This window comes from Engraulis encrasicolus, chromosome 4 (genome assembly GCF_034702125.1).
Source record: "Engraulis encrasicolus isolate BLACKSEA-1 chromosome 4, IST_EnEncr_1.0, whole genome shotgun sequence".
Taxonomy (NCBI): Eukaryota; Metazoa; Chordata; class Actinopteri; order Clupeiformes; family Engraulidae; genus Engraulis; species Engraulis encrasicolus.
The window spans coordinates 18,318,842-18,330,260 of record NC_085860.1 but is presented as its reverse complement, the minus strand read 5'-3'; the positions used below and the strand labels follow the sequence as shown (position 1 = coordinate 18,330,260).

Sequence of the window (11,419 nt, the reverse complement as noted above, 5' to 3'; positions counted from 1 at the left end):
TACCACATTAATTTATGTGGCCTCTGCATGTTAATCCACCATTTTGAATGCAGTCAGATATCTCTGGCCGAAAAACATACTCAACAGAACAGTATGTGTCTATTTACTCACTTATTTACTTAGACATTCATGAAAAAGATGTTATTTGTGAATGGACATTTTAGAATTAACTGCCCACAGGAGCACTTTTGACTCTTTGATTCTTTCCCAAAGTGGGGGAGGAGAGGGAGAGAGAAATGTTTTTAATTATGATATCAATGTGTCCATGAAGTGCTACTGAGGCGTTATTACGCCTTTCATTATAGTGCTCATCTTTTAATCTGCATAGAAAAAGCTTAGAAAAAAAACCCTCAATGATACTCAATGCCATGCTGAGCTAAGACAAAAAAATCATCAACTCAGATCAGAGAACAGCACAGAAAAGTATGCATAGAAATGCGATGGATTGTCCTTTTATACAATGGCTTAGAACCTGAGATTGCCAGTGTCCAACATATTTACTGTAGTTTATAGCAGTGTTTCCCAACCACTGTGCCGCGGCACACTAGTGTGCCGTGAGAGATCGTCAGGTGTGCCGTGGAAAATTCTTGTTTTCAAAAAAAGAAAAAGAAAAAAAAGAATTCATTATTATCAGCAAATAATGCCTATATGTCATTATGTAGTGTCTGCTGTTGACTGGCGTCCTAATCATGTAAGTTAATAATTCCTTATCACTAGGTGGCAGCAGGTAGCCAATTGCATTGTAGTAGGCCTAGCTGTCAAACAAGGCAAATGCCGTGCCGTGAGCTCGAGTCAATACAAAGAGAGTTGCATTTCATTTGGATTTAGGACTACCGGTACTTGTGCGTGGGATGCAACGGCACCGATTCCATTGTGCTTGGTATGTAAACGAAACACCCTTCACAAAACAAGAGTGCAGACTATTTCGTTGGCCTGCGTAAGCAAACAGAGAACCAAGCAACATTTATGAGGGAAAAGGTAAACAAGAGAACCTTAAAGCTAGCTACCACGTAGCTGAACTTGTAGCTAAATCAAAAAAGTCACAAAGTGGCAGAGACGCTAATATTACCTGCCGGCAAAGCCATTGTAAATGAGATGCTTGGACCTTAAGCGGTTAAAGAAATAGCCAAAGTCCCACTCTCAAATAACACAATTTCCAGACATTGATGACATGTCTGCTGACATCGAAAGTGTGGTTTTGGAAAAGATCCGTATCCGTGAGAAATTTGCGTTGCAACTTGACGAGGCTGATATTAGTGGACATGCGCAACTCCTGGCCAATGTGCGTTTTGTGGATGGAGACGCAATTAGAGAAAGCGTTCTATTTTGCAAGGCATTGAACAGAGATTGATATTAAACATGCATATTCATAATGTGTGTATGTGGCAGCTATGTATGTCCAAGACAAATTTCCTTCGGGACTATTAAAAGAATCTTGAATCTTGAATGTAACAGTGAAATCTTTCCTAAATAACATTGCTACTGTCAGAATAAGCATTATTTTCTACATTCCTGCAAATAGAATGCTTTTGGAATAACAATTTGTAAATAGTAAGCCTAGGCCTACTTTGAAGTTTAGGCCTATAGCTTCCTTAAGAAGGGACAAAGTGCACTTTTTATTTGAAAGAGGAAATTTAAAAGATGATAAAAAAAATACATTTTTGTGTTTATTTGATTGCTATTCAAGACACTTTTATAAGAATGACTATATTGTTAGGCGGCTACTATAATTTGTTTTCATTATTTCATCATTTTTGGTTGGTGGTGTGCCGCGAGATTTTTTGAAGGGAAAAAGTGTGCCCTGGCTCAAAAAAGGTTGGGAAACACTGGTTTATAGTGATTGAACCTTTTGGGCATATTTTCCAATCCATTGTAAATCCAAATCCACAGAGTTGAGATTGAGGGTATATACCGGTAACCGAGTCCAAAGAGCATCACACATGCACAAGAGATGCTCCGAGTTCACTGTACAGCTCCATGCCTTGTATCACAGTCTCTGGCATGGGATGTTCCTTGCAAACCATATACGTAGATGTGCAGTCTGCCTTTGGATCACTTCGCCACTCTAGTCCTGATGGTGGAAAAAGAAAATGCAGAAAGCTTAACACTGTGCACACACTTTTTATGTAGCTTTAATGGCACTAAATGTAAAAATGCTGATGTCTAGTGAATGACAACCATGGCCACTAATACGGGGCATTTAATAGTGTGCTTGTCAGTGATATGCAGGTGCCATTTATCGCATGCTCTCTTTATTGGGGTGCAGATCGTTTGTGAACATCATAATCAGAACTGTTCAAAATTCAGAGTCAGTGAACCTAGAGGTGGGCCATGCGTCTCCCACACCTAATGTCTGACCTTCTAATACCTAATACCCAACTTCATTAGATTGTTTGCAACTCAAACACAATGGGTCTTTCTCAAATGCAAGGCCAGTGTCCTTCCAAGTGTATCAGCCTAATTAGTCACGCCCAGTGATTGGATACCCTTTATTAGTCACACCCAGTGATTGGATATTCTGTAGAGTTCACCAAAAAGTATCCAATCACTGGGCGTGACTAATTAGGCTGATACACTTGGAAGGACACTGGCCTAGCATTTGAGAAAGACCCACAGTTTCCATTAGCTGTTGGAGCCATGAGTTATCCTACCTTCCTTCTGGCAATGCCTCCATTCTCCTTGACAACCTCCAAGATGCTTCCTCAAGTATATGTCAGGCACAGGAACTCTGCATTAACCTGTCAAAGACACATTACAAGAAAATTACATGGTTGTCAGGCCCAGTTGTGTTGTGCTTCCTGTCTGTCCTGTGACTTGTGACTATGTCTTTCTATCTCTGGGGCTGCAGGTGGGGCAACACCTGTGGTCAAGCCACAAAGACATCCTACAGGACAGACATACATCAACACTTAAATACTATCTGTTATGACATAATGTACCACCATACTTACTTCACTCAATGTCAGCAACGCAGGCCATGCGGTGTAGACTGCCAGCTTATCTTAGACAAGCCTTTTGCACCTATGACAAAACACATAATTAGAGTGCTGGAGTTGATTTAACAGAAATTACAAGATAAGATGAGGGCTAACATCACAATGGCATTGACTGACTTCCTGTAAAACCTAAGTTGAGACCAGGGGTCAAGGAGAGTAGAGTAGCCTCAACCAAATATAATCTGCCATATCAAATAGCCTATGTCACTGCATAGATGTTGACTGACGCATGTTGTTGGATTACCAATGATTTTGCATCCTCAAGCAACTCCACACCATGCATGAAACACCACTTCTTGTTGTCTATGGCAAGCAAGGAAGTCAGGTACATCTTCACCACTTTTTAGACTGGGGAATATTGTCACCATTTAAAAATATTGGTAAATAATGTGACTACAGCCACTTAAGACAGTGTGAAATTAAAAGTTAATTCAAATATTTTTCACCATATCCATGTTTCATACAATACAAAATAACTGTTGACACCATTCCAACATGAAAATGACAGCTAATTGGCTAAAAAATATGTTTATCCTCATTTTGCTTTGGTGTAAGTAAAGTGTTCAAGCAGAGGGTAAAGTGTAAAACAATTGAACATGGACATAAATCCTACCTTTTACAATGACTGTCTTCAAAGTCACATCTTCCACTCGCACAGGGGGCAACCATCTGTCAAGTTGAAAAACAGAGGTGAACCTTTTCTCACAATATCGGCAAACATGGCTTTTCAAAGGTGATATTCAGGACTGGCCAATAGTGACGCCCATTACAAAAAATAAGATACATATTTTGAGTAACATGTGGGGCATTACAGGGCAATAGCAGGCTATAGAGCAATAGCTAGCTGCTAAGCTAAACAGCAGCAGGTGTTAAACTATGTTTAAAATAATTATGCTGGTAATTTACACTTCAGACTGGATAAACCTTAAGGCAACTTTTTTTTACTCCTAAAGATGTTGCACAAGATAAGCTAGCCTACTGTTTAAGAGTGGATATTTGAATGCAAGACAAACAGCTTGTCAGATCACACAGCATGATCTAACAATCGTATCAGTTAACTTTCCATACAGACAAAAACGCCAAAAACATCACAATAGCGTAGTATACTTCACAAATGACTGTAATAGTGTCTTAATACAAGCATATTGTCAAAGATGACAAGGATTGAAACGGATTGTGAAACTTACCCGGCTGAAAACGATTGTCTCAATTTCAAAGCAGGAGACCAACTGACGAACAGGAAGTGACGTAATTCCATTTCCGGTTTTACTCTTTGGTGGTTTTTTGTTTTTGTTTGTTATCCCACCTGAATTACAGCATGAATTTCACATATATAGTTTTGATTTATGTAAAATATTTCTGTACCAATAAGGTAACAACTTGGTGCCAGCAGGAAGAAGATAAATACCGTCAATGAAAATGTGTTTCAACAATAGGCGATTCATTTTTTACTGCCACCTACTGTTCTGGAGTGTGATGTGCCAGTTAATATTATGAGCTTTTTTCAAGTGCATACATTATTTGTTTAGATTAGATTCAAATGGTGTTTATATGATTTCAATTAATCATTTTTCCATTTTATAATAATATTCCTTAAATGTATGTATACATATTTCTTAATATTTACCAGGACCCAGAAACATTTTTTGAGTGTGCCTTAAAAATGAACACAAAAAAACCTGTTGCCCTTACTGTTGCAGTTGTGCAACAGGAAATAAAACGTGCATTGAAGCACTTTATTTTGTCAAATCATATTGATCTAGATGTTATAACTTCCACTTTTGTTTTTATCAGCAGCAAGGACCATGCTATACATCTTATCATATAATTAAGTGAAATAACTCACAACCTTTTTTGCTCTGATGACGGAAACTTTACAAAAATTGAGACAGAGCATCATCTTAAAAAAGCAGCATGCTGAACAAGAACATGCCCCCTAAACAACATTATATGAGACACGTGTGCATGAGGTTAGAGTCAAAGCATTATTTGTTTTATTCTAAATTTCTAAATTAAATTAGGCCTATAAAATGTCTGCAAATGTCTTATAAATCAAAGCAAAATGGCCCTGCCATGGGCAACCGGTAGGGCACTCGTCTGCCGTGTGGCCGACCCGGGTTCGATTCCCGGTCCGGGTCATTTGCCGACCCCTCCGCATCTCTCTCCCCATTCGCCTCCTGTCCACCTCTCAAACTGTCCTGTCAGTTACAAAAAAGTTGTAAAAAAGACCAAAAACAATCTTTAAAAAAAAAATCATAGCAAAATTGTCGAAAGTAGCCTACCCATCAAATAAACAGTATATTTGCTCATGAAAAAGAATTGGGCCACACATCAGCGGTATCAAGGCGTCAGAGGCATATGTCAGTTCAAAGATTAGATTTTTTGAATATCATCTCTGAAATGGATGTTTCTTGGTAACAATTAGGAAAGACCATAATCACAGAAATGGGACTCCCTATTTTTTTTTTTTTAATATAAGGGCAGTCATGGGTGAGCGGTTAGGGCGTCAGACTTGCATCCCAGAGGTTGCCGGTTTGACTCCCGACCCGCCAGGTTGGTGGGGGGAGTAATCAACCAGTGCTCTCCCCCATCCTCCTCCATGACTGAGGTACCCTGAGCATGGTACCGTCCCACCGCACTGCTCCCCATGGGGCGCCACTGAGGGCTGCCCCCTTGCACGTGTGAGGCATAAATGCAATTTCGTTGTGTGCAGTGTTCACTTGTGTGCTGTGGAGTGCTGTGTCACAATGACAATGGGAGTTGGAGTTTCCCAATGGGCTTTCACTTTTCACTTATATGTGTTATTGATTCATCTACAGTATATTTTGCTGTGAATATCAAGTGTTTGACACACTGAGATGGGATACAGATTTACAATCATGAAATTGCTATGCCAAATGCTGCACAGACAACAGAAATGTCAAAGCTATGAATCATGAATGGAAATCTCAATGGCCCTATTAATTTGTATGCTATTGCAGTTGATTAGCTAGAATATCTTAGTGAGATCGAGCCGGTTCTTAAAACAGGTTCATCTGGATTGTCTTATTGTCTTGAAACAAGTAAAAATGTACTCACAGTCTAATTGTTAATGCGACTCCGTCAGTATGTGTTCTATTTTAAGAAAAAAGCTGCTCAGAACTAGTTTTATTATCTAGGTAGGATAAAAAAGATGAATTTTCTTGAAACAAGTCAAATAATCTTAACAATAGTCAGTCTTACCAAGAAAATACATTCAAAAACAAGTGTAATGAGAACAAAATGCTGAATTCAAGTATATTACACTTGTACAGATTTTCGTTTTTTGCAGTGATAGCATTGCACATCCTGTGCTACAGTGAAAATGGACCATCCAACTTGTGTTAGTGCTAACTTCAAAAGTCAGCCTCCATGATGGTATGCGGGTGCAGTTGTGCATGTTCTCACTCATCTGTAGAGTTAAATACAGTGCTGAATGGTATAAATGGGTTTTAAACAGCATGAAAAGCCACTCATGCATTATATTTTGAAGGGAGATCTTCGATTACTGCCACATAGTAAGGTCAAATTGCATTCTCTACTATGTTTTAACAGTTTGGCTCCATCATAAGGACCAGCAGGTGATAAAATGGTGGGCTTTTGGTCAAGACCTGTCACGCTGTAAGCACTACAGAAAGGAAAACATTGCAAAACATGACAAGGAATACACCCACCATTTAAGCTGGTGAAATCATGTCCAAGATAGGAATTAACACTGTTTTTTATATAAAATCATCTCATCGGTTAAGGTATTTAACTGTTAAGTGTTGTCTTTTGTTTTGTTTTTAGTCTTCCTCGACATTTGCTGCCATTTATTGTCCCCGTCCCAACTCTTTTGAGACGTGTTGGATTTATCAAATTAGAAATGAGTACATATGTCCCCCAAAACAATATTTTTTCTCGGTTTTAACACTTAATATGTTGTCTTTTCACTATTCTCCATCTAATGAATAGATTGAATGTTTTGAAAATGATAGCATTTTGATTTTATTCGCTGTTTACCAAATGTCCCAACTTCACTGGAGTTGGGGTTTGTATTTGTGTAAAGGTGTGTCTGTTGTGTGTCTGTTGTGTCTGTTGTGTCTCCCTTTCCTTCTCTACTGTATTTGTGATCAAAGCCTCAGCTCTCTTCTGTTCTGTTCGCCCTCTCACACACAAACTGTCTGTTGCTCGCTCTCTCTCTACGTACCCTCTGTCTGCCTGTCTGTCTCACACTCACACTGTTTGTGAAAACTTTTCTCTTTCTGTCTGTCTTTCTCTCACTCTCTTTGTAACATCTCCCTCTTCTTCACCGTCCCTCTTGGTGAAAACTTTGTGTGTGTGTGTGTGTGTGTGTGTGTGTGTGTGTGTGTGTGTGTGTGTGTGTGTGTGTGTGTGTGTGCCTACAGTATGTGTGTGTGTGTGCCCATGTGTGCGTGCGTGTGTGCGTATGTGTATGTGTATGTGCTCTCTTGTATCCATAACCTTTATCTGTGCCTCTACAATCTTGGGCTTTGACTGGTGTTACAGCGTTTCCTCTCTTGACTTTGATCTTGTGCGCTTCACAAAGCTTCACAAAGTCAGTCTCCCCTACATCTCCTGTCCCGCAGTGCGCCTCTCACTACCTGTGAGTGAGTGAGTGAGTGAGTGAGTGAGTGAGTGGGTGAGTGAGTGAGTGAGTGAGTGAGTGAGTGAGTGAGTGAGTGAGTGAGTGAGTGAGTGAGTGAGTGAGTGAGTGAGTGAGTGAGTGAGTGAGACAGTGAGAGAAGTGTGTGAGTAAAAGAATGAGAGTGTGTTACTAATTGAGTGACTGACTGTCTTAGGGACAGAGTGAGTGGGAACTTGACATGTCAGTGAGTGAGTGCTATTTTGACACACGTTTATGGTGCGTGCGTGGGTGCATGAGAGGATGCATGCAATGCATGCACGAATGAAGCGTGCACAAGGCAAGACTCCAGAGTAAACCCATGTGTCGGGCATGGGGATCACAGCGTCACACTCAGTGTGTGTGTATGTACGGTCGTAAAACCACACACATGTGGATGAGTCATCATGACCACATGCCCCACAAACACACACACACACAAACACACAGAGGCACAAACCACCATACACACACACACACACACACACACACACACACACACACACACACACACACACACACACACACACACACACACACACACACACACACACACACACACACACACAATTTTCGCCCTGTCTAAATCTAAATCAACTTTGTTCAATTCAATTTTATAACCTTTGCAGGGCAATGTGGCCCTTTGAAAAATAACTCTATGTCTCTTTTCCCCATTGATGGAAAATGAAAAGGTGGATTTGACATGTTCAACACAGTGTTCCTGACACTGACCGGTCTCTTTCACAGTTGTAAACGCGTGGTCCTGAGGTCTAAGAGACATAACTGGTCCCAGATAGAGGGATGAGTTACTGGTTGTGAATATCTTAATTTCTCGCCCTTTGCCACACAGCCCCAGCTCCATCCATGTTCCAGTCTATGTCGTTCTTGCTTGAGATGTTCTTAGCCTGTTAAGACTCAGAGTTATACATTTGCTGTTGCTAGAATGGCAATGACCAAGTTGTAGTGCATTACTTAAGGCCTTGTGTTATGTCATACCTTTCAGCCGCTCACATCGGGCCCTGTGCCATCTGACACCAGTCCTGGTGCAGTGAGCTTTTGTTACTCATGTCACTAACCGTTTTCCCTGTATTTGAAACCTTCAACGAACACAGATAAAGTCTCTCTCTCTCTCTCTCCTCTCTCTCCTCCTCTCTCTCTCTCTCTCTCTCTCATCCTCTCTCTCTCTCTCTCTCTCTCTCTCTCTCTCCTCCTCTCTCTCTCTCTCTCTCTCTCTCTCTCTCTCTCTCTTCTCACACACACACATGCACTCACACTCCCACACACACACACACACACACACACACACACACACACACACAGACACAAACCACCATACGCCCACACACACACACACACACACACACACATACACAGAGGCACAAACCACCATACACACAAACACACATACACAGAGGCACAAACCACCATACACCTACACACCTACACACAGAGGCACAAACACATACCACACGCGTGTGTACATACACACACGTGCACACGCACACATACACATACACAGAGGCACAAACACACACATTCATAGAAAGGCACAAACACCACATACATACTTACCAACATACCGTAAACACACACTAACAGCCGCACAGCCAAAAAACATATGCACACGTACATGCACGCACACACACACACACAGAGTGATGAGAATACCAGTGACATGGTAGGAGGAGGGTAGGGAGGAACCTGCTGTATGCCCTTTAATGATCTCTGTTTTGCTGCCGGACCACCCCAGAAGCAGCTTTGTACCTGAAGTCTGGATGTATAACATTACTTGTCTTTATTCAGTAATTGTCTAATTATTGCCGTGTTAAAATGTTACTGTGTATGTACCTTAATGTCTATTTGGGTGTGCAGGAGGACTGAACACAACAGGAGCGGGGGGGGGGGGGGGGGGGATGACCTAGCAACCTAAGGAGACCTAACAGCCAGGGAGAGGTCGAGGCCAAAGCCTGGGTCAGCAGCTGCAGAACTAGATTGCATTCTCACTGAAAATGCTTGAAGCGGGCTTGCCATTTGGGGCAGAGATGAGCAGTTTTATTTTCGATATCTCTATACCTAAATTAAAAACAAACTACGATTGAGAAAACAAAGCTAAAAGAGATGTTGGAAAAATCCATCCACCCAGTCAGAAGTTATGGGCCAAACAATTCAGCCATCTTGGATTCAGCAATTTTGAAAGTGTTGTAGCTCCGCGTTTTGGGGATATACTAAATGACATACATGCTATTTTAAGTTGGCTAAGGAACACTGCATATGATATAATTTTGAAAATCAACATGGGTCCAAGTGGGATTCGAACTCACAACCTCCATAATGCTAATTTAGCACCTTTACCATTGAGCCAAGCAGTTGGCTAACATGTGCATTCCAGCAAGACAATATCACATTGCATTGAAGAGCTGAACAATAGACTTGTAGAATGGTAGTGCAACTGCTCATTAAGAATAGAATGTTGAGAGAAAGTGACAGTTGAGATGGAACCCTGTATTGGCAGCACCTGTTCTGATTGACTGTATGGCAGTTAGTATTGTGCTCTAAGGCAGAGGGCAGAATCAAAACAGTTTCTAGTTTTTAGATCGCTGTTGTTAAAAAACTAAAAAGAATTGGCACATGTCCTTTGCACAGATTGGAGTCATACGTGTGATCTTTCTAACAGTCCTTGAATGAAGTTTATAGGTCAAACGGTTCAGTCACAAATCGACTTCTTGTTGCAGATGACATGACCTCTTCAGAAAAGCACTTCAAGAATCAATAGGACACAGCGATTGGGGGTTTTACACACCTGCCATTTAAAAAGTAATGGGAGTTGGGACATGATATTTTCACCGTTTGGAGTCATCTCATAGATCTCGCCAAACAACGCGCCAACTAAACTTCTAGCTGAAAGTGTTGATGCTTTATGAACGAGAAAGCCTCCTACACTCTGATCTGTAGAGTGGACGGAACACTCTCTCCTGAAGGTTCTACCATTGTTTTCAATGGGGACCCAAACTTGCACAAAATCGCAGAAAACGAAAAAACAACAAAGGGTATGGACACACAAAGCATTTTTTGAAATCTCCAAGCCGAGCCGGTCGTTTTAGTGTTTGAACGGTGTCTCTATCTCGAAAGGCCTAGGAGGAGAAGCGGTTTCTATTTTTACTGACCTGCACAAGAGAAGCAAGCAATCAAGCAAGCAAGCAAGAAACTGTACTTAGATATTACTATAAGCGGGACTTGCTCTGCAAGCCCGCTTAAACAAGCCCGCTTAATTTAAAGACTCACCAGAGAATAGATAGATAGATAGATAGATAGATAGATAGATAGATAGATAGATAGATAGATAGATAGATAGACAGATAGATAGACAGATAGATAGATAGATAGATAGATAGATAGATAGATAGATAGATAGATAGATAGATAGATAGATAGATAGATAGATAGATAGATAGATAGATAGATAGATAGATAGATAGATAACAAGTAGAGAATAGACAGCTGAGAGAGAGAGAGAGAGAGAGAGAGAGAGAGAGAGAGAGAGAGAGAGAGAGAGAGAGAGAGAGAGAGAGAGAGAGAGAGAGAGAGAGAGAGAGAGAGAGAGAGAGAGAGAGAGCGAGAGAGAGAGAGAGATGGAGACAGAAAAACAAGCAGACAGATCATTTGAAACTTACAATGATGGCTTTGTGGAATGGAAAAATGATTGTATGTAGGAACTCAATCCAATAACAACTGACCATGGGAAACAGAGAAGAATATTTCCATGCAAAAGTCATGATCCAAT

The 11,419-nt window shown here is 40.8% G+C and overlaps 1 long non-coding RNA gene across 2 annotated transcripts; it reads right to left on the bottom strand.

The window, feature by feature from the left end:
• Window positions 1-1,863: 1,863 nt before the first annotated feature.
• Window positions 1,864-4,473, bottom strand: LOC134446745 (uncharacterized). 2 transcript variants are annotated; one of them, XR_010034476.1, is made up of 5 exons: window positions 4,184-4,473; window positions 3,610-3,665; window positions 2,952-3,021; window positions 2,652-2,738; window positions 1,864-2,071 (listed from the first exon to the last, which is right to left on the bottom strand). It is a non-coding gene; the product is annotated as an uncharacterized LOC134446745 (long non-coding RNA). The 2 variants fall into 2 exon arrangements; XR_010034475.1 differs by lacking the exon at window positions 4,184-4,473 and having other exon boundaries at window positions 3,610-4,168.
• Window positions 4,474-11,419: the final 6,946 nt, after the last annotated feature.